General features: G+C 24.4%; 1 pseudogene; it reads right to left on the bottom strand.

Annotated features, from left to right (window-relative positions):
- Nucleotides 1-263: 263 nt before the first annotated feature.
- LOC129607725 (zwei Ig domain protein zig-8-like) overlaps nt 264-26,011 on the bottom strand; it is a 68,493-nt pseudogene continuing 42,745 nt past the window's right edge.

Here is a 26,011-nt window from a genome sequence, read left to right as displayed (position 1 = left end):
TATTTATATTACATTATTTTTTTTTTGTTTTAATTATAAAGTAGTTGACTTATGATTAGATAATGTACATATATCGTATTCATTATTATAATATTAAAATTATTTAATTTATACTTATTTATACATATAATAATATTAAATATAGTAATAATGATTGTTTATTATAATTTAATATTAAAATTTTACTATAATTTTTTCTGCATAATTAATTTAATCTTATATAGTAATTTATTTTTATTTTTTTTTTTTTTAATTTATTTTAATTTATTTTTTCAATCAATTTCTATATTTTATATATATTTATAATATTATATTAATTAAATCTAAATAAATTACCTAATATAAGTATAAAAGTAAGAATATTTAAATAATTAAATGATTTACTATATAATAATTTACAGCTACCAGTTTGCATTTCAGCTGGATTTTCACCTGTAAATAAAATTTTTAAGAGAATTGTATGAGAAGAGAATAAAAAATTAATTTTCAATCTATTATTAAAATTATTAAAATTTTTCTCACACGAGACAATAGAATTTTCGTACTTCTTTCGTATAATGAGTGTATAACAGTTTGTATGACTAAGTGTATAACAGTTATGGTTTTGAAGTGATTTAATGCGGAAATCAAAATGCAATTTATTTCATCTAAAATGTGTCACGATAACTTACTTAACATTTAATTTTCATCATCAGTTAAATTTAATAAAAGAATATTAATCATTTAAATTACGGCAAATAGTTCTTAATATAACAGTTCTTGTACTCAAATATTGCATAAATTCGAGTGACGCAAAGTGTATTAGAACAAAATTTTAAAAAATTCACTTAGATATGGAAATATACTCGCGAAAAACTCGTACAAAATTTAAAAAGTGTACAATATAAAATTAGCGAATTTTAAAATAATTAATTAAAATAATTATAAATCGTATACTTACTATTAACAACATGTACTAAAACTGATGCTGGTATTGCCATTGTTGGTGCACAACTATAATTACCAGAATCTTTTATTGTTGCTTTTGTTATTAATAAACGACTTGTTGTTTCAATTTCACCTTTTTCTGTTTCTAAACTCATACCACCGCGAAATGAATTAAAATCTATTATATCATTATTGTGATATCTAAAGAGAAAAAATTTCAATATTAGAAATATCAATTGAATTTAAATTTATTCTTCAAAATTAAGAATAAAATAATTATTATAAAATTAAAATATAATTACCATAAAACCGAAGATGCTAGCATATTCACTGAACATCCTAATGATATTGTACTTTCTTGTTTAAAAAATACTTCAGCTGAACCAATAATTTTTGCCCGAGCAGCTATTTATATATTTAATTTATAATTTTATATTAAGAAAATAATTTCATTTCATTAACAATAATTACAAAATATTAAAAAAAAAAATTTATTTTAAAAATAACATACCTATACTACTGTCTATATTTTGTTGAATATCCATAATATGAAAGGAAAAAAATAAAAAAATAAAAATTTCATAAAATAAAAGTAAAATTAAATTTATTTATTAAAAATGCTGAAAAATTAATTTGAATCATTTAAAATAATTATGGGTATATTTTAAAAACTTCAAAATTTATTAAATTAAATTATAATGGCATATTAAAATTCAAACATTGTAGTGCTAGAAACGCAAAATTAAAATAATTGAAAAATTTCATTAATGTGGGAATAAATTTTGCACTCTCATGAGTATTGAGATCCGCCCTTCCTTATAATACCTGCTAAAATACTTAGCATATAAAATAAATAAACATATTAAATGTGGCTGCTAAAATACGATTAACAAATTAAATACAGGATTTTTCTAGGGAAAGTTCTCAACATAGTGCTTAATTGGCAGTTAAAATTTCACAATAAATCAATAACTTGATTTCCAATTCCTCTGAATTAGGTTATGCTAGTCGAAGGAAGTATTGGCTCCTATTCTCAAATAAAAATTATCAAACAAATAACGAATTACAAATTTTGAAACTATATCCACACTTTAAATTAGAATGGCAATATCTCCTTTGCTACGCGTACTTTTTTGCCAATTTTGCCTTATTAAAGGTAGTTAGAAATTCAACCACAGGTCACCGAATGGCTCGCACAATTGGACGACTATGAACGCCCTAATGACCATGAGGCCTTCTTCAAAAATATATCTCTTACAGATCTTATCTCAAGGCTAATTGTATTTATATAACTCCTTTAATATCGATTATCTTTTCAAATTTATTTCATGCTTTATTATAAAGCTATTACATACTCCAAGTTTCTTTAACAAAAAAAAAAACATTAAAATTATTTTCTGTAATCCAAAAAATTTTTTCTAAATAATTTGTTGTTTTCTTTTTTAGCACTTTTACAAAAAAATTTTTGAAAAAAGTGCTTATTAGTTTCACTCTGTCCGTCCGTCCGTCCGTCCGTCCGTCTGTCCGTGTGTCTGTTTACAAAACTTCTACACCTTTGAAGATAGAAAGCTGAAATTTAATACGTACATAGATCTTCACTAGAAACTTATTTCCGTAGAACAAAATTTTTACCTATCTCCCCCCCTCTAGAAGTTATACCCCCCCAAAACCCTAAAAATGGCCTTTTTTAAATATTTGTTGCAATGAAACCATAAGCATTTTTGAAACGCAAAAGAAAAACAAAATGGCCGCTCAAATTTACCGTTATTTAAAGTCCTTTTTTTGCAAATTTTTGATTTCGTTTTTCTTCTAGACTCCAGACTGTAGAAGCTTGAAATTTTAGGAGCTTTTAGATATTAATAAATAGTTCATTTTGTTAGAAGAAAATTTTTTTCCATCTCCACCCCCTCTCAAGTTATCACCTCTTGAAATTCGTAAAATTTGAATTTTTGACACCTTATATTTCCGAAACCGCAAGCTTTTCCAAATTTTTATAAACGCAAAAAGCTAACGGTAAATTCCGTGAAATTAAAAATTATAATTATTTTTCTTAACTCACACAATTAACCCTTAAAATCGAGCATTATGTTAACCCCTTTTTATATTAATTTTTGCTTTATTTCAAAGACTGCATATATGCGTCATCCTAAATATATGCAATCCTAGAAATAGTTTTGTATATGAATGAAAATAATTTTAATAGTGTGATAGCTATACATAGACTGTATTTAAAAGCAGAATTTTCACTTGTTGAAGGGAAAAGTGCTACAATACAAACCATTGGTTTGACCCAACTTTATTTCATATACATAAGCCAGTTTGCTTCACTTTATCTCATATTTAAATAAATCCTATATTGAATTAAGATTAAGGAAAAATTTAAAAGCATACAAAATAAGTGAATGAAGCACGTGAATGGTCTTAAGATATCCCAAAATTTATTTAAAAATAATTTGATTTTTCATTCTCTTTTTTAATAATTCTATATGTATACATATACATACATATATATATACATATTTTATATTATACCTTTTATGTATAATAGATTATCCTTTTTACTAATTACATGGTATCGCAACCATTTAAAATCAGTACATGGTTAAGGATTTTAATAAAACTCGTTATCGTTAATACAGAATGGAATTTATGATTTTATTAAATTTTTATCTTTAATAAAAAATATGTTAAAAAAATGTTCAAAAAGGGAAGAATTTACAAGGATAAAGGAAACATTTTTTGTTTCAACATAATAAATCTTAATTATGTGAATTAAAAATATTTAAAGTAATTATAGAACAAATTCCTAGCTTCATTTGTATAATAATAAAAAAAAAACAGAAAAAAATTAATCTACAAGTAGCGCATAATGGGCCGATAGGGAAATTTTGTTTTTATTTTTTTAATCCTAAAAGTATGCATCGAAAATGTTTAACTTAATTTATTAGGCATAAATTTTATTTTCTATATAGCAATAAAATAAATTTTTACTTTGCAAATTATTATTATTAATATTGTTGCCAAATGTTTTTAATTATTAAAGTTTATAAAACAAAATACGAAAAAAAATTAATTTTTCATTTTACTTTTAATTTATTAATTTTATTTTTTGTTTAAAAGCTTTTAAAATGGGGCTTTTAAAATGATTTTTTTCAGTATAAAAATTTTGTAAATTAAATTATTTTTGGTAAGGTATTCGCATGAATTACCTATTCGAGTATACAGTAGACAGAGTATCGAGTCGGGTATACAGTAGAGAATAGGTTTTAAAATATAATTTTGCAAGGTGACAAGAGTCTGTGAAATATTGACGGATATTATTGACCAGTTATGATAGAGATAGGTGGTACGATGCTTCAACAATTAATTAAATGGGGAAATGTCACAAACAGGAAAATAAAAAAGAGGGGAGCTTGCTTTGAGGTAGTGTATGAACTTTTTAGAAGCAGCGAAAGCTCTGTGGCCGAAGTGGGGGAAGGCAAGAATGGGAAATTTTCTGGAACTAAGATATCAGTTTTGCGTTGATCAATCAATATTGCGTATTAAGATATCAGTATAGCATTTTAGCGGGACGCTATTTTTGGAGTGAAATGGGAAAGAGGCTAGCCATTTTCTCGTCGAATATTTGTCGTGGGCATTCGGGTGGCAGAATTCATTCGTGATGCATTCTGGCAATGCGTTAATCTAATTTATGAGAGAAGATTCTTTTCAGTCGAGTTACCGATTCGGTTTTAGGTGATTTACTTAACTTCTTGAATAGTAGCAAAGAAGAATATGCGGTGGAGGGATACCATTTACAAGCAAGAGTATATTTTATATTATTGAATTTTGGCTTATATTGGAAGAGTATATAAAACTTACACGATGTTGAAAACAGCACTCACAGTTATACAATAATTTTACTTTCCACCACTCTTGGAACACTCTTATTGCACTAAAATTCTAATTGCTTATCAGTCCATATCTTTTCTATACAATCCTATACAATACCATTCACAAATTTATTCTGAGTACACACTATTAAATTTTCACATTTAAATTCAGTGATAACATTTTAAAATTTTGCAAAATCATTTTTTTTTTATTTTGTTTTCTTTACTATTATTAAAAATAAAATTTATTACAAAATTTCTATATAAAATAAATAATTTATTTAATTACCGGTAATATAAAATACAATAATAGTTACCATTTATTCAAAGTAATTAAAAATATAAAAAAAAAAATTTCAAATTTAAATGAGAGCAAAGAGCTAAGAGCTTTAATGTTTTAAAAAATTTTCGCCTCTTTCACTTGTTTTATAACACAATTGGGTTTGGGTAGCACAACAAAATGTAAAAATAACAAAAAAATTAGAAAAGCATAAAAAAAAAACAAAAATAATCTCTTTTGTGTTGTTCTCTTTTTGTTTATTTTTTTTCTCTTTTCTCTTTACGTTTTGTTGCTGTGGGAAATTGTTATTTTTTATCTGATTTTAACTGTTACTTTTTCATTTCAATTCTCTATGTATTTATTTTGTATTAATGTTATGTAATGTTAGAAAATAAATTGTTTTCTATATATTTTTTCTACTTTCTTTTCAATTTTTTTCCATTACTAATGTTATTTTGTGTTCTTTATGAATGAAAATAATTTTACGCACAAAAACGGGAAAAAACAAACTCGTTTTAATTATTTTTTTTTTCGTTTTCCCATCTAAAGGGAATTTCATTTTGCGTGACTTCAATCTCTTATATTATATTCTTTAATGTCCTCCCTCCCTCAAGAACTACACCCATTCAACTTAACGGAACAAGGTAAAAATAAAATATAAATAAAATTATTTTCCCTCTTTATTTCATTTCAATTATAATATTTATCTTATTCCCATTTTATATTTTCATAAAAGATTTCTACACCTGAGCAATATTGTTATTCGTAACTTACGCACAAAACCAACAACAACAACAGTACAAATGTAATAAATTCAATTTCCGTTTGAAATACTAAAAAAAAAAAAAAAAAACAGGAAGTGTGTAATAAAAATAAAAGTACAAAAAACATGCTATATTTTCTCTTATAATAAAAAAAAAAAAAACAAAACATGATACTAGACAAGTTTCCTATACTCTTAATGAAAATAATTGATTTAAGGATTAAGGAAGTGAATGAAAAAATAATAATAAAAAAAAAATGAAACAACAACATTCGATTTATCACCTGATAAGTACACAAAATACGGTGTGAAATAATGATTTTAAATTAAGTGTAGAAAAGCGCAACTTTGAATTTTAATATTCTTTAGATAAGTAAAAATAACAGGGGAAACAAAGGGTGATCTAAGTACTTAAGTGGAAGTACTTATCCAGTATGTCATTTCATTGTTCAAGTATTCGCGTGTATGATTTCGACGGAAGGAATTAGTTCAAAAAAAAAACATTTTCAGATTAAGATTAAGAGAAAAGTTGAAGAATTTTTAATTAAAGAAAAAAAATACTTATTTACCCATCCTATGTAATGTTAGGGTTTACGCACAAGTATAAGAGTTGACTCACACTCATCACTTCAACTGTGTTAATTAAATTCAGACAATATTAAACTGGGGTAAATTAAAATTTTAATTAACACTTTTTTACTCACGATATACTTTAGATATATTTAAAAATTTAAAGAAAATGGCTCCCAGGCACAATAAATTTTATTGTATATAAAAGTCAATTATATTGCGAAAACATTACTATAAAAATATATGTTCCACGTATTTTTTGTTTTTAATCATAAATTTCTTACCGAAGTTAAAGATTAAAAGACTTTTTCAATTAATTTCCAAAGAATTGTAGAGATGTGAAGGAATTATTTTAAGCCGCTCTGCTATAGGTAAAGAAGATATCTGGTAGGTTCTACTAAAAATCATATACACAGTTGCAGGGAATAAGAATCCCTGATTCGCAAGGGAAGGGTACATTTTTGAGGGCTTATTTCGTTAATGAATATTCAGTTTTAGGATATTTACTCTAATCAAGAAAGTGCAAGTCAACTTTCACTATTCTACGAACAATATGCAAAAGTCTAAAATTTCAATATCCTTTGCGTCAAAGAATAGAACACCCATATATAATAATTTTTTTAAGATGTAATTCAAAAACTTTGATTAAAGCTCTGTTAAGTTATAGTGGTCAGCTTCATCCCGCAAAATTTAGTATTTCTTGATTTGTAAAACTGGTTTTTAGATTAGATTACATTAGATCTATTGATTGGCAGGGTCAACTTCAGACCAGGTTATTTCAGTCCTAAAGACTTACTGTAACATTTCATTATTCCTTTGGGGTGGATTTCCGTGCACAACTACTTTATTTTTTATTCTTATAAAATCTTTTATCTTTAAATAACTTAAGTATAATCTAAACATCGTTTTTACGAATTTCAATTTCTACTGTTCCACAAAAATATACGATATTTGATTTTTTTCTTTACTAATCGTTTATGTTTGATTCCTATTAGGTAATCATTAAATTTTATCTATAATAAAACAAAAGCCAATCCTTACAAATTTTTCTCAACAAAAACAAAATTTCTAAATTAACATTTCGAAGGTATCAAAAGGTGAAAAACAAAAACTGGTTCAAACATTTTTGGGTAATTTTAACCGTATGGAAATATCGTAATTAACTTTTATACTCGACTTACGTATAGTTATTTAATGGCTCTTGTCTTTAAAATACTTAGACAATTTTCGCTAAAACAAAAAAAAAAACATAAAGCGTTGATGATCATACCAACAAATATACAGAAAAATCTGTTATACATATAACAATATTTAATAGTTGATAAATCTTATATATATAGAAATAGTTATAAAACTTACCACATATACCCTACTAAAAGATATTCTTAAGCATTTTTCCTTAATCTATTCTCATTATTTTTAATTAGAGGATAAGCAAAAATAAAATGAGCACCCAGCAACAACACTATATGCAATACAATAAAAACAAAAATAATAACAAGAGAGAAAAACAAAGAAAAAAAACGTGCTAAATAAGGATAAAGGAAAGTAGGTATATAATTGGAAATGGTATTGTATAAGATAAAGGTATATAAAACAAAAAAAAAAATAATTTGAATTGTACAGAAAATGGTGGTGAAAAAAAAAAAACAAAAAAAAAAAATAAAGTGATTTTTTTTTTCTCATTTCTCCTCTTTATACTTTTTTTTTTATAATTGCATCATTAGTGGAAATACGGTATAAACAACTAAAATAGACTCGTTATCAGCAATTAATGATTCTAAGGATTATTACGAATTTAAGAGAGCGTTAAATATACAAAAAAAAAAAAAAAAACAAAAACTAAAAGAAAAAATAACATTAATGTAAACATATAAATTAACAGAGAATAAAAATGAAAAAAAAAAAAAAACAAAAATGAAAAAAATAAATTAAGGATACAAGCAAAATGAGAACGATTTAAATTAAGAATAAAAGAATCTAAATGATTTTTAAAATGGTGATTTCTTTTCCTTAATTTTTTTCTCTTATTTTTTATTTTTGTTATATAAAATTTTTCCTCGAATCAGCAATCAGCATAGTTTACGAAAACAACAAACTAAGCAAAAGATTTTTATCAAGAAAAATTCTAAAAAGTTAATTCGCAAATAATAATGATGACATTTTTATCAGAATGTCCTTAAATAACTTGAAAAGATTAAGTAATAGAAATCACAAACTTTTAAGAACAACTTTTCAAGAAATCTCATTCTTCCATCTTCGAATTTGGTAAACAAACTAAATTGTCTGCTCTGGTGCTCGTTAAAAATTCATTTGATTTTTGTTTTAATATTTTTGTTCTTTATTTGAGAGTTTTTAAGCTATAGTAAATAAGTTAGAAGGTGAATTTAAATGTGTGGTCTAATAATTTGACAAATTTTACAAAATTTTTCTTAAAATTTAATTGTATTGGTTAAAATCGAGAAATATTTAATTATTACATATTTTAATTAAAATTGCATATTTTCAGGCTGAAATTATTTTATTATGGAAAATAGTGGAATAAAATTAGAAAATATATTCTAAATTTGTTATTATGTTAAACAAATCGTTTAAAGCTTGTTTAATATAATAAAGAAGGACAATGTGTCCCTTTTAGACTTAGAGCAAAAAGTCTAATACAAATTTTCAAGAAAAACGAATTACTGATCCCCTGAATTTATGCAAAAAAAATGGCTAGTCAATAATCGCTTAAGGAGAAGAAATGCATTTGATAAAATCTAGTTCTAGAACTATTCAATTAAAATCTACAACTATCATGTTACTCACGTCCTTGTCAACGCACTTATGGAATTTGTGGAATACAATTGAAGTCTACATATTATATTCTGTATATTTGCCCCTTTCCCATATGAAAAACTTTTATCGCAAGCAAATCAAAACTTCATTAATAATCTAAAAGAGTTTTTCGTTACAAACAAAGGACAAAATTATACACAATAACTTCTTAACCCCAGCCTATATTTGAGAAGTCTCTTCAATATGACCTTAGAGTAAGGGTAAGTACAATAGTACCTAAAATAAATTTCTTTTTCTCTTCTCTTACAAAACGTTTATTTAATCATGTAGTTTATTTTTCTTATACAATTCTAAAATTCTAATACATAAAAATTACAAGATTAGTTCAACTAAAAAACAGACCAAATCACAAAAGAAATCACAAGGTTATATTCAGATTAACATAATATTTTATGCGTGCTATTCAATTCAATCTGGAGGAAAAATTATTTAAAGAAATTTTTGAAAGAGATTTTAATGAAAATGCATTTCTTTAACAAACAATATTTGAATGCCCTTTAGATTATGTAATATCTATGGTTATTACACTTAACTGCAAAGCTCTGTGATTTCAAGTTAACTGGACGACATTTGATGACATTGTATAATATTTAGTATTTAATATATGATTTTCAATTTATTAAATGACATTGAAAATGAACTTAGTAGAAATAATCTGAATTTAAAATTCTCAAATTCAATCCCATATACATTACAGGAGACTATTCTAAGAATGTAATATTATATTTTATACAATATTATTTACATAATATTATTGACAAAACAATTGGTTTACATAATAAATATTTAGGTCATGGATATAAAAATATTTATAGAAGAACTAGTATAAGTGATTAAGAAGAATTTTTTATTAAGAATTTTTTCTTAAAATTTTATTATTAATCTTATGTTCTACCTTTAGTTTTTTCTTATATTTATTATTCATTTGGATCAATTTCTCATTAAGGATGCGAAATGAAACCTTCTTTTCTTGTATATCAGAATAAATTCGCATATACACAATATACCATTTCAATCTACTCATTTTATATACTTATAAGATTTTGTATGTCAAGTTTTTTTTTTTAAAAATTTTTATAATAATATTGTACTTATAAATATATTGCATACAATATTGTTGACTATAAAATACATGCATACAAATCAAGGTTAATACACAAACGAATGCATATATATATATATATAAACATACGTACAATTTTTACATATACCTTCATGTTATGTGCTTGTAAACATTTCATTGAATTTTCTTTGAGAATTTCTTTAAAAAATGACTTTGAAAATTATAATTTAATTGTGACAAAACACAAGTATACCATTTCAGAATATAGAATATGTGCTCTTCTCAAGCAACAGCAAGATTAAGTAAATTATTTTTTTTAAAATACAATTAAAATGGAAAAATAATAAAATCCTTAACCTACGCAATATAGTCTTCATCTAACAAATGAGATGTACGAGCGAGTGTATTGCTCAAAATATGGTAAAAGTTATCTACATATGCTACACAGAATAAGTAATATAATTGATTTATAAAATTTTTTGAATTGCTATATACCAGGTTTTCCGATTCAAATTACGAGAATTTGTGAAAACAATCGTTTCGTTTACCAGTGAACATAATTTTTGTAAGCAGCTACTGTTGTTGCTTGAAAAATTGGTCATTTCTTGTGATAATAAACTCTTCAGGAATCTTATTTTAGGCTCACAAAAACACTATTTATTTAAACATCCAATTGTTGGAGGACGAAAAAATTGTAGTCAAATATGCAAATAGAAATAAGATAAATAGCTCACATCCATTCATTTTGCATATATCCTGAAATAATTTAGGCAGTGAAGACCTACCATAGATATAAAAGTTTTACCTACTCACAAGGTCATATCATAAAACCATAAACAGTGGACCCTATAGGTACGAGTAAGATTTCGTTTAAAAGTTCACATGGATTTGAATTGGAACAACCTGTATTGAAAGTGAATTCACATATACAAATTCCCGCAACCTAAATATTTTGTACCATTAAAATACAATTTACAATTTTAACTGTAAATTTTTAGCAATACGAATAGCTAATTACATATGCAAGATAAATCCATTGCATGGATAATCTAATTTAAAATTGTGAAAAGTTTAAAATGTTATGGTTAAGTAACGCAGCAAACAATTTTAAAATAAATTTTCCAAATTTTAAATTAAAATAAAGCGATTTAGATTTTAACATGTTCGTTAATTTCGGAATTTAAAAAGTTAGAAAAATTAATTAGTAAATGGATTTTCCAAAAAATTTTATAAAAAAAAAGTTTTAATATAATAGAGTAGAGAATGTGAGGATACAAATTGTAGGTACGAGACATGAGGCAATTATTATCAAAAGGAGATGAAATTACTATGAAGTATTGTAAGCCTGCAACAATTGCAAATAAATATAAGTGTGTTGTATGATCAAATCGTCAGATTTTATACTTTTCAAGACATTCGAGCACTCAAAACATTTGGTATTCGGAAACGTCCAGGAACAAAACTTTTCGACACTTCTCACCCCATTTTTCGGTACATGGAATTCGCAAATATGCTTTCCAAAAGTCGTTGGATGGAATATGTACGGTTCTAAAACAATTTCTTTCCCCATCACCACCATAACCATTAAACATTTTTGAAAAACTTCGACTTGTAACAAAATATTTTTAAGGAATATTTTTCGGAATTGAAAACTGCCTGCAATTCACTGTATTTAATGATTATTTCCCAATAGATTTAAAATAGAAGTAATTCCTTTGATAGTGATTTTCAACAATTTTTTCAATATTCACAATTATAATAATTGATTTAACAATTATAACAGTTTCTCAAACTCACTTAAGTTTTCCCCTACATAAAATTCGAATTGACGATGTGAGAAAAACTTATTTCGTGTTGCTTCCCTTCAGTTTTTGTTTTTTATAAACGGATTATAAATCTATAAAATTATAGGTATTTGAAGAAACAGTATGAACATTATGTTTTACTTTTTCAACACTCGTATACTACAATCTTTTGACGCAAAAAGAGAGGAATTTTCCCTTTCTAAGTGAAATAATAAAAGGCGCAAGGTAATAAACACAAGTAGACTATTGAACAATTAAATTCAAAGTTATTAACATCTAAAGCAGAAAGCAAGTGATCATTTTCCAGATAATTTATAGTGGATTATTTTGCTTTTTGTGCTCAGACACTCGGTAACAAATAACACTACTTAGTAAACGGGCCCCCTATTTTTATATAACAAAATTCTTTTACATTATTTCCAATTATCTGTTTAAAAGAGATTACACTAAAGAACTTTATTTTTTTTTTATAAAAGGCAGTAGTTTTTATAACAAAAAGGGGAACGAAGCCCTTTTACGTATTTTAATTGTACACAATGAATCTTTCCTGTTAATCTATAAACAACAAACCCTATTTTTTCCTATTCAATTGAAATGGATATTAAATTATTTATTAAGTGATTTTTTTTTAAATAATACTGCATATTTTTAAAGTTATTTATATTAAGGAATTCCTTAGTGTACCGGAGATTTTCTCGACTAATTATGTTCATGTTTTTATTGTAAATAGTTCAATCTCATAACACAGCCATATAAGGAATAGAGGAAAAATAAGATACCACAACAAAATTAAATTTTAATATGAGTAATTTCTTGCTTGTAACTTTCCATATTCAATCCTTGCATCTGGGTTTCGTTTTATTTTTATATAATTCAATATTTAAATATAATAAAAATTCCAGGAACACCAAAGAAAACAATTTCATTCGGAAATAGTTTTGAAAAATTTTCAAACATATTGGTGACTAATAATAAAAATATTGCAATTTCAAATATAATTTCAAGTCATTAAAAATGCCAATGTTCATTAGCTGGATTTGAATAATAATTAATATGAAAATGCCAATTACATGAAATTTTAAAATCTGCACTAATGTTTGGAAAATATCAAAGAATAATTAATTAAAAAATCTGCAAAATTGTTAATTAAACATCATTTTTCCATCACATTTTAGTTTATTGAAAAAAAATTTTTTATTTAAATTTTAATATTATAGTAGTAGCTATATTATAGAATAATTCCGTAGTAATATACGAGTACATAGTTAATAATTACGAATTAAAAAACTTCCTCATGCAAATATATTCGATATAAGCTACAAAATTTTCTATGTATTTCATATTATTTAAATTTAATACACTGAGAAAAAATAAGGCGGTAAAGCTTAATTTTTTCTGGGTAAATTGATTAATTGCCTAATGCAATGAGTACACAAAATTTAAACAGAATAACGCTTATAAATTTTCAAGAGTATAAAGAAAATACTGTAATCTTAATATCAATACGAATAATTCCACAAAATATTGTTGAAAAATGAACAAAACTCAAGATACAAGACTGTAATAGAAACAATAACTCCAGACAATACCAGATTATATGCAGAAAAATTTTATATGAAAGAAGAAGGAGGGGCAATTAAGCAACATTTTATTCTTGTTATGCTTTAATATAACACATAAATGTCAAATAACGTATATTTAAATTTACGAGTAAATTTTTTCAACATGAATAATTTGGAATAAAAAGGGGAAATTGCAGTTAAAGAGGTATACTATACAATTTTTGAATTTCTAAAGTTTAAACTTATTGTGTACAAATTTCTGGTCATAATCATGCTCAAAGATCAGTTTAGTTAATCATTTCCCTTAAGAAACATGCATCAGTTATTTGGTTTCCCAAAACAATTTAAATTATTTGTAAATTGCAAAATTTTGAATAACTTTAGTTTTATATATAAAAAATATTTAATTAAATTCACAATTAAAATTTTTTACAGTGTATATTCAAAGAATTTCAATTAAATAAAAAAATTCAATAAAAATTATATTTTTACATTTATATTTTAAAAAACTATTCTAACTTTTAAAATAATTTTGAAAAAGTACAGTTATTCCCACATATTTTCCTAAGGATTATTAGAAAAGAGAGTATGGTAGTACAATTTTTCTTTTCTATTTTAAATTGAAAATTAAATTATAATATTTTACTCATTCTTTTTTCTTATTTTTCTTATTTACATTATACTTTTTCTACTTACCTTTTACATCATAGAAACGTGGTTGTGTATCTTCTTCTCCACCAGGTTCCGGAATGGCTATAATTAATTAAAAATTAGAAAAAAAGAGAAATGTAGATGTTGAGTTAAAATTAAAATGTATAAAGAGTTGAGAATTCACAAAAAAAAGGATAACAAAAAATAAAAAATCAAAATAGAATTAAAAAATAAAAAAAAAAGAGGAAAATTTCATTAAATACAAAGGAAATTTTTTTTTCTTGTAGTAGAAAATAAAATAAATTTTTTTTTTCTCTTTTAATTTAATGTTTGTGATCAACTTTTGCGTTCCATGTGGACTCTATATATGATTTTCATATATCTATACTGACACACATATAAAAATCCTACTCATCTACCTAAATACGTAAATTTTTTTACTTTAGTTCCCCAGGATTCTGAATTCTACTAATTTTTGTTCTCGTTTTTTAACTTTAAATACACATTCATTTGTACAAATATGATTTTTTTTTCCTGTTCTTTCTCTCCTCTCTCTTTATATTTACTTTTAAAATTACACAAAATGGTAAGTATTTTGTATGATTCTTTCATATAAGCAATATACATTTGTGTGTACACAATTGGAACGGAAGTATAAAAAAACGTACATTCATACATGTATAGAATAAAATACAAGAAAAAAAAAATGAAAATAAAATACAGAAGGATCAACGTTTTCAATTAATTTTTATACCCGTACGAACGTATGTTCGAAGGGTATACTAAATTTGCCTTACCGTTTGTAACGCTAAGAAATAACGGTGATAGATATAGACTCAAGTGTATGTTTTTGATCAGCGTCAAATTCTGAGTTGATTTAGCTTTGTCTGTCCGTCCGTCCGTCCGTCCGTCCCAACGATAACTCAAAAACTAATTGAGCTAAGTTCACCAAATTTTCACAAATGATTTATTGTAGTAAGTGCCAGAACCCTATTTAAATTGGACATGATCGGGGTACCGGTTCGGGTAGCTGCCATACAACTTCAAAATTTATTTGGCTATATCTCAGAAACTATAAAAGCTGTGGTATTGAAATTTCACACAAACGAATATATTAGTAGGGCCAATGTGTCTCATAAAAGTCGTTGAAATTATTTGGCTCCTTCTGGTACCTGCCATACAACTTCAAAAGTTATTTGGCTATATCTCAGAAACTATAAAAGCTATGGTATTGAAATTTCACACAAACGAATATATTAGTAGGGCCAATGTGTCTGATAAAAGTCGTTGAAATTACCTGGCTCCTTCTGGTACCTGCCATACAACTTCAAAAGTTATTTGGCTATATCTCAGAAACTATAAAAGCTGTGATATTGAGATTTCACACAAGTGAATATATTAGTAGGGCCGATTAAAATTCGCTAAAATTTCTTGGCTCTTTCTGGTAGCTGCCGTACAACTTCGATAGTGGTTTGGCACAACCAGTATTTTGAAAAACACATAGTACTGAAATTTTGCATAAATTAATATAGTAATACGGCAACTTAAAGTCATAGTCTGCCCCATAGTCAGTTATGGCATCTTTATTCACACAAAGGATAACAAATTCGTACGGGTATCACAGAGTTGACAAGGTCAACTCTATTTTTTTTCTCGTCTTTCTACTAAATTTATTTTTTTTTTTTTTTGTTATTTTTACTACTCCCTCCGGTTTATTCATATTCATGCAAAAATATTATAATAAACTTATAAAAAAAAAATAATAAGGAAAACTGTAGGTGTGTATGTGTGTGTGCTTTTAATACTTATTTATATATATTATCAAATCACATATCCTACCATATATACAAACATATATAATTGTGGTAAATCTGTAACCATATTCACATTTGTTGTTTTTTGTATTATTAAAATCAAAGGAGCAATTCTTGATCAATCTCCCCTATATTCAAATTAAAATTATGTTTGTGAATATATAGTGATAAATATTTATGTTTTTATAAATGTGGTATGAATATGTATGTATATGCTTATGTACATATGTATACAATATGGATTAAGTTATTTTTACTAATTTAAATCGTACTCAATTAGGTATTTGATGTTCTATATTGAAATATCAAAATTTTATATTTAGAACTAGAATATTAATTAGTAATATTAATTATAGTTAATACATTTTTTCATATTCAAACTAGAATTCGGGAGCTTTTCAATTTATTATGAGCTCAAATCAATCATCATCTTGTGTTTTGCAGAATTTTCCGCAAAGTTTTATTAAGGCAAATTACATGTCCTTTTTTCTTGTTCTTGAACTCATCGCGATGATATATTGAATTTCCAAAAATAATCTTTACTCAAACATCCATTTAGATTCTCCTCTTCATTGAACCTCGTTATGATACATAAGAACATGATCAGTTAAGCACTAGAAATGGCGCTTAGAATAGAAGTTTACATCCCATTTCTCAATTTATTGCTTTTATATTTTCTCTAGCCCTTCTTAAATTACAAAATTAAAATTAATAAATATATACCCTTTTGTTCAACCAGATATTTTCATAATCCACAAAAAAATTGAATATAAAAATTTAAAAAAGTTCAATAAATGTAAAAAAAAATTCAAAAACTTAAGATTTAATTCTATAATTTTTTGTTCTGAATTTCTTATTTTATAATAGGCAGAACTACAACTCAAGATTTATTAAACTAACATCTGCATGATCAAGTCGACACAATACTCTTCAAAAAATATTTACAAAACACTTCGTAAATTTTACACAAACCTACACAAAAAACACAAAAATAAAAGAACAAGAGAGCCACAATTCTCTTAACAATAACTATGGAGAATCGCCAAGTTTAAGTTACCAAAAAAAATATTTTTACCAAAAAAATTGGTATACAGCTAAAATTATCTGAGGTGTAACATAACAGCAGTGAACATGATAAAAAAAATAAAGAGAGAGAGAGCAAAGAACGAAAAGAAAAAACAATTTCCAATTTTTTTTGTTTCTTGACAAAACCAAAAAAAAAAATCCTTTAACATTGTAACAATAACACTGTTTTTGTCACTTAAATTCCATAATAGGTGAAACAAATTTTAACAGAAAAAAAAAACAAAAAAAAAAAAACAGAAAAATTTTCAACACTGTTAAAGCAAACAAAATAATACCATGACAGTAGCATGGGGGTTCACTAACACTATTATTATCTCACCCTTCTCTCTCTCCCTCTCTCCACCTTCACCACTCTCTTTGTGTTATAACGGGATGGCTATGCTTTGGTAAGGTTTATTTTAAATTTATTTGTAACAAATTTTGGAATTATTTTTTTTTTCTTCTTTTTTATTCGCAGCCATCTATTACATGCTTTACTCGAATGTTTCACTGTATGTCGTCCATGAAATTTAGATATTTTGTAAAACTAAAATCCTTTAAGGTTCAAAATAATGTTTTTAACATAAAAAAGGAGTTTCTATCTTTTTTCTATTTTGTTAACTACTTTCTATCTCTCCTCTCCCTTTATTTACGTGTAAAAAAAAGCGCAAATTTTTTTGTACCATTTTTTTTCTTAGCAGTAAAAAAAAAAAAAAACAAAACAAAAAGTTTTAAAATTTTTGGATGTCCTTTAACTAGCACACTATATTAATAGTAAGAAGAAAAAAAAAAAAAAACATGAAAATAAAAATTTACAAAAAAAAAAAAAAAAATCAGCTATTTTTGCCCTTTTTTTTAAAAATTTATTTTTTGTTGAAAAAAAAAACGAAACTAGACCAAAGCATCTAATTTATATGGGATTACACACTCTTTTTTTTTACCGTAAAAAAATTCTGTAACCAAGGAATTGAGAGAGAAGTAAACATTTTCTTTGATACTTTGTTCTTGTTGTTTTTGCTTCTATAAAAAGTAAATAAAAATTTAATTTGTTCTCATAATTATGGCCTTTCCCATCTATTTGCATGTGGCTTTATTGAATTTTGAAAGTGTAAATATAATTTGTCATCTTCGTAAAATTGTGCTTTTGTGCATCCCAGAACGTGTCCACGTAAATTGTCTATTCTTCATAGTATATAATTGGTTAAAAAGAATAATGAACTTAAGAGTCATGTAAAATGTGAAAAGTCGTAAAAATTTCATTAAAAAATTTACAAAAAATGATTGCAGTGCCTGCTAAGTATACAGAAATTTTTTATAACAGATAAAAACAAGTAATATGTTAAGGTATTTGTAGATGAATATAATACACTATCTTGTAGGTTTCTATTCCAAAATGAATGCAATTTTGAAATTTATAGTATGCTGTTGAGGAGGCAATTTTGATCTAAATTCTTACATTTTTTGCATTAAAATAATTTTAATTAAAATTGCATAATTTTAGGAGAAAACAAATTTTATCGTTTTGTAAAAGAATATTTTTGAAATAGTTATCCAGCAATTTTATCCAAATAAATTACTCAAAAATGAATATATTCCTGAAAACTAAAATTCTGTTCCAAAAATCATTTAACAATTTTACTTATATGAGTTAATAAAAAATTCAACTTAAAAACCGCTCAAAAAAGTTTCCTGAAAAATTTCACTTGAAATATTACTACCGAAAAGTTTCAACTCATCAGAAAATCACCGAAAATATTTGGTCAAAATGTTACTCAAAAAAATATTCAAAAAAGTCACTCAAAAAATCACTCAAATAAGCCAATCAAAAAAGTCGCTCGAAAAAGACACTCAAAAAAAAACACTCAAAAAAGTCACTCAAAAAGTCACTCAAAAAAGTCACTCAAAAGAGTCACTCAAAAAATCACTCAAAAAACTATTCAAAAAATTACTCGAAAAGTACCAAAAAAAATTACTTGTCGATTACTTTTTTCTTGCCGAAGAACAGCTTATATAGCTTAAAAGACCCTCTATACAGCGAAGAACAGCTTATATAGAGGGTCCAGCCTTCAATTCTCTACTATATCATTTAAAACCGATAAAACGTGTGACGACCTACAAACAAACATACAAAATTGGAATTTTACTACAACCATTTACTACTGCCATTTTGTTGCAACATTTTATTTAAATTTCACGCTTTATAAAAAATTTTAGTTTAGCACAAATTACATTACTGAATTATTACTAAAGACTTTGTATTTGCACGCACATATTTGTAATTTTAATTTGGTAAAATTAATGAGTTCTCATTAAATTGAGTAATATTTTATGTAGGTACACCTACTTTCAATAACCTTCAATAAATCTGTTGAAATACTTTAGTGTTTATATAAGTTAGCACGTAAATACACACACACACACACATTGTGTCCTCATTAAAAATGATTAAAGTAAATTAAAATCAGTGAAAGAAATCCAATTTTTTTTTTTTAATATTTTCAAATAATGAATTTTTAATTAGAATTTTATATACATACAGAGTCAATCAAAAAGAAAGCTAACTCTGCCGTTTAAAATTAAATTGAAAAAAATTTAATTTTAAAATTTAATTTCCATAAATAATTATTTCCTTCCAATTTCCATAATGAAATATAAACTTTAATTTCACGCTTTATTAAAATTCATAAAAAGTTTTTCATTTTCTCTTTTTTTTTGCCATTTTTTTTTTTAATTTTCTTTCTGTAAATATTTCATCCTAAAGGCGTTGCAATTCATTTTTCGGGGAAAATAATTTACATAATATTTTTGTATATATATATATATATATATAGCTTTGATAATTCATTCAATCACAAGGTTAAAAAAAAAAATTTTATTCAAAAGTTTCAAAGAAAATTTTGCTTTCAGTACCAAAAACTAATATCGGTTACACCACTACCTTCATTTTGCTCTTTTTTTTTTCATTTTTTTTTTTGCTGCCTATTTTCTTTTGTTTCTTGTAATTTTCTTGTTTTTATATGGATGCAAAAAAGAGAGCTTAAGGACATCGAAAAATTATTTCAAAAAAAAAAGTAGATTTTTTTTTTTCGTAAAGTTTTTTACCCAAAAATCAAGGTCCTTTAAAGTAAAGGGAGGCAAAATACAAAAAAAAAAAAATTAGAAAAAAAGAAAATTATTTTTTTTTTTTTGTTTTACTGCATTCAATAAATTTTGTAATGGGAAATTGTTAACTATTTTCAATGGTAATTTAGTGAAAATCTAAAAATTAAATGAAAGCAAAAAGAAAAATTATTTTTACTAGTTTACAAAAGAAAATTTTAGAATTTTAATATCGAAGTATGGGTACGAGGATGTTGTTTTCAGATGATTTTATTGAACAAAAAAAAAGGGAAAATCATTTAAATTTTTTATTCAAAATCGAACAGATAAACGAATTTAAATTTGACTTCATCGAATTCAATAAAATGAAATCAATGAGGAGTAAATTTAATTTTAAAATTTTAATATTCCTCTTTGATATTATAATAAAAAATTTTTTAAATAGAAATTCTGGTTAGATAATTGTAATATAAGAATATTGGAGTAATTTAAATGTATTTTGCTTCTTCACTCCTATGAATAGCATAGGGCTATTTGAAACCTCATATAAACATAAATATAACAGTTTATATGAAAATTACTTGTATACCAATTTTTTATTTTATAAATTTACATTAAAGATATAATATTCAATATTATTTTTTACAGTGATGTGAATGGCGTTTGTACCCGAGCCCTTTCGGTTGAATGGCACTAATGGTTAGGATAATTTAATTGTATTCTACAATAATTGAAGAAAACAACTCACAATCTTCATATTTAATCAGTTCAATATCATAATTAACTAGACTGAAACGAATATTTGAATTTTTGCTTAATTTTAAAAGATTTTTAAAATTTAATTCCAAAAATTGCCAACAATAAACTCGAAATATAATTTAAAACTGTTTAAAATTTCCTCGAATCATAAAATTTAAAATCTTGTTCCATAATATTTTTTATTTCAATGAAATTGAAATTTAATAACATTTCTGATAATTAATTTAAAAAATTAATTTTAAAACAGAATATAAAATGGATGTGAAAGAAAAATAATTAAATTAAAAATTAAAATATCATTTTGATTTCATCAAAAAAAAATTTTCCTAATAAATTTTTTAATTTACCTACACATTATGTAACATAAGAATAAATGCAACGAATAGCAATGAAATTATTAAATAACTATTCTAAAATTCTACTGTTATACTAAAAATAGAAAATAATTTTAATTATTCATAATTATTGCCATAAAATAGGTAGAAAATTTCGTAAGTTTCCATTTTTATAAAATCGTAGACTCATCGGATTCATGATTTTATACCATAAAATTTTAATATAACTGTAATACAATGAATTTTTCATGCATTTCCTTTCTCAATATAATTTCAATATAAAAATTTTAAAAAATTATTTTATGATTTCTTGAATAAAAAATACGAGTATATGAAATTTTTTTATAAAATTTTTCATGCTGGAAAAACAAATTGTTTTTTTACTATGGAAAGCAATTATCGTTTTTCATTACAAACAAAATTTTTTGAAAAATTTTTTTATTTTTATGGACTAGCCATAAAAATAAAGTGATTTTGAAGAAAAATATTTTTTTTTTCCATATATTTTTTAATCTACATCAATTTGAAAAAAGCAATTTGCAACAAATTTTTTTTTTTTTCTAGAAAAAAACAACAAGAATTTTATATGAAAGGAGTGCCATTCTATTACTCCTCTATGGAATAAATTTAATCAGAATTTGCAAATGCAAAAAACAGAGGCTTATTAACCCGTTACAAGTGATGATGGACTGAAATATTTACGGAAGGGAAAAAATTTTCGGAACACAATTCAAATTTAGAATTCTTGAGGGAAAATTAAAAAAATTTAAAAAATTGCATAATTTTAGGGGTAACTTACATTTGAACAAATAAAGAATACATTTTAATCGCATTTTCAATTTATTCCTATAACTTGCGATCCAAATTAGCTAACTTTAGCTAAATAGCCTCCAAAAATTTTCAATGTCACAACTTCGTCATATTAAAATTCAATTTCAGATTAAATATTGTTGAAACCTTATTAAAAATTTTCAATTTCATTAAAGATTTATAGTGTTACCAGTTTTTTTTTAATTTTTATTAAATTTTGCGGTCTAATTATAATTTTTAGCATATAAAACAAAAGCTTATATAAAATATTATGTTTTTAAAAACTATATTAAAATTTCACATTGTGGTTAAGCGAAAAAGAACTACAAAATTAAAAAATAAACTCCTTTTAACATTTTTTTTATATAAAACAAAAATAGCTACGCTCCTTTCTTCTACTCTTAAAATGTGACTATAAAAACCCACAATATTTTTTTAAATCCAAAAAAAATATAATGAATAATAGTGGTAAATTACCCAACTAACAATAACTGGGAAATTATTAAAAATTAAATTTTCGAAATTATCTAACAGGTCATCTTGAAACAAAAAATGAACTATAACCATAACAATACCGACACAATAAAACCCACGAATTTCTCCTCAAAATTCTATTATAAGTTCTTAAATTTTATATATGTATGAATGTATGTGCATAGCAATATTGTCGTATAATGTACACGTTCGTTTATTATAAATATGATTGCTAAATATGATGGCGTAATAATTTACTAATGGAATAATGACTATAATAGAAATCACAACATTTTAATGATGAAAAAATTTTCCTAGAAATTTCATTTAAAATATAAAAAAAATTTCCAGTTTTCTAAAAAAAAATCTTTACTTATTCATATAGTTTTTCTCATTTTCACATTTTAATATACAAGTTAAAATAAGGACAAACAAAATAACTAAATGAAAACCATAAAATTAAATTAGAAATAAGAAAAATAAAAGAAATTGAAGGAAAAATGAAAAATCTCTTACCAGTATAAACTTCCAATGATACAGCTAAATTTATTTTTGGTTCTGTATTTACTTGACACTCATAAATTCCACTATCCCTCTGTTGGGCATATTCAATCTTCAAATCCCAATCTTCTGTACCAGGTGTATGTAAAACAGAAAATCTTTGATCACCTGTATACGTGTAAATGTTTGTTGTTAAAATATGCAAATCACGTTTTCTTATCCAAGACACCTGTTTAGAATAAAATGAGATTTTTATTTATTATTGTTTGTTTTTGTGTTTCTGTTTTTTTTTTTTCTACTCTTCTATAATAATATTGTACATGTATATGTAAATTTGTATTTTTTTTCTTTATTTAAAATAATATGATTGTATCCCTTAAATATAACAAGGATCTTAATATCAAATAAAATAAAATAAAGTGGAAATAAATAATAAAATAAGATGGAATATTTTTTGAAAAAAAAAGAAAAAATGAAAATTCATAAAAAAGATACTTACTTAATGTATATAGGATCCAAAATAAAAAAGATATATAAAATTTGATAAGAAATTAAATGATGACATGTGTAGATGAACTTGATTTTATAATACAACTTTGGGACAATTTTACAAAAATTCTACTTTAATGCCATTTTATGATTTCAAAATTACTATATAGAACTCTGGACTGAACCCCAATATATGAATAAATAAAAAAAATATTTTTTGTTATTTGAGTATTGCAGGCGTTTGACATCAGCCGATATTGTATGTATAAAAGCCACAAGAAATCGAAAAAAAAACTTAAGGTTACGTTCTATGTATTGAAAGCATATAAAATTAAAAAGACGAAGTTCTTATTGCATAAATGAAAAGCACATTTTACAAATCTGAATAAAGAATATACAAATTTCTATCTGAATGTATGAAACACTCATTCGACTATTGGTATGAAAGGCAAATTTTATGTATGAAAGGCGCTTACAACTAAATGTATGAACAAGGGCAAGTATTAGCTAAATTTTTTTGTTTTTCATTTTAAACACAAATTCTCATACAGATTTTTCAATTCGGATTAAATGCATAAATTTAATGTATTAATCACAAAATCATATTTTCAATAAGTTTGACTTCATACATACAACAAATCATACAAAACCATACATGCAACGAATTTTATAATACCCTAAAAAAATTTCCCATACAAGGTCTTATATTAAGAAATAGAATTAAAAATTTAAAATATGAAAAATTTCATTTTCCAAAATTACATTATTAAATATTAATGGACATCAATGAATCATAATAAAAATTTTCTATATTATTAATGATATTGCAATATTACTACATACGATATATATAAAGAATCACCATAAAATATAGAATATTTTTTAATCTTAATATTGAATGAATTTTAAAATTATCCTAGTTTCGAAAAAATGTTTTTTTTTTCTGATACCTGATCCTTAATATAATTACATAACTATAGTTCATTTTATGTAGGCATAGCATGATGAACTTAGAAATTTTCGGGCTCTTGTATTAAAAATGAATTTTTTAAATATAGAAGTATAGAACAATTTTTAAGAATTATTAAAATTTTATGAATGAAAAAGGATAATAATTGCATACAAATCAGAAAAATCTGTTTTAAATTTCAAGTTTTTCAACTAAATTATTAATAAATACTAGATAATAGCATGAAATATGGTGGATAAATAATGAAATAGTGTGGTGAAATAATGTATTTGCAAATCATATAAAATTTTCAAAAATTAAATTTTCATTAAACTTATTTCTTATCGGGAAATAGATACCAAATTAAAATTACGATAAAAATAAATACGATAAAATAAATACGATAAAATAAATACGATAATATAAATACGATAAAATTAACCAAAGAGCCGCCAAAATAACACTAGTCTTGCAAAACACCAAAAATTTCTTAAAAGATCGCCTATATTATTTCATGCTTATTACTATTAAATCACTTATATATATTCCATACGACGTAAGTTGGCATATATTGTCCTCCAAAATCTGTCCTACATCATAAAGTGTTAGATGAAAGGAAAGTCTAATGGAAAAATTTTAATAATACTTATATTCAAATTGAGAACGCTGATTACTACCGAAATTACTATCAAATGTTATCCATACAAGAGAAAATTTGTAATCCTAATGTTTCAATAAATTCTTCTCGAGCATTTAACCATAACCATATAAAAACTCATCATATACAAAACTCTATAAATATCAAATTTTAAAACTTCCTCTTAAATATCTTTAAAATATTCTTAAAATATTAATAATAATTAAAAAAAAAGTATTAAAAGAACAAGAAAAATAAGCATTTTATTCTTTACACAGATTTGATCACATAAAAATTTTCCCACAACCAGAATATTAAAAAGAATGTTTTCCCTTGCCATAAAATTTTTTGCTTGCTTTGCTAAAAAAATTTTCATTTATTCTTTACAATAAATTATTCAGTTTTTAAGAAATCATTATTCAAAAATTATTTTCTCTTATATATACATAAGAATTTACATGCAAACATATCAGTATATTTAAAAATCTCGATTGTTCTTGGAATATCAAATAATTGTGACATATGATCTTTGGTGAACTCTTCCGAAAAATGAAAATATTTAAAAGAGTTCTAAAGGTTATAAATAAGTACAAATTTATACAAACATTGATCACATTTCACACAATATATACACGCATTAATCATATAAATTTATTTTAAATTATACATAAGTTCCAGTCTCTTCTGCACTTTCGTAAAATACTGCATAAGCAGTAGATTATTTAAGTTAATTTCTTCAATTATCTTG

This window comes from Condylostylus longicornis, unplaced genomic scaffold (assembly GCF_029603195.1).
Source record: "Condylostylus longicornis isolate FDR11 unplaced genomic scaffold, ASM2960319v2 ptg000028l, whole genome shotgun sequence".
Taxonomy (NCBI): domain Eukaryota; kingdom Metazoa; phylum Arthropoda; class Insecta; order Diptera; family Dolichopodidae; genus Condylostylus; species Condylostylus longicornis.
Note: the sequence above shows the minus strand (reverse complement) of the source record. Positions and strands in the feature narration are given on the sequence as shown.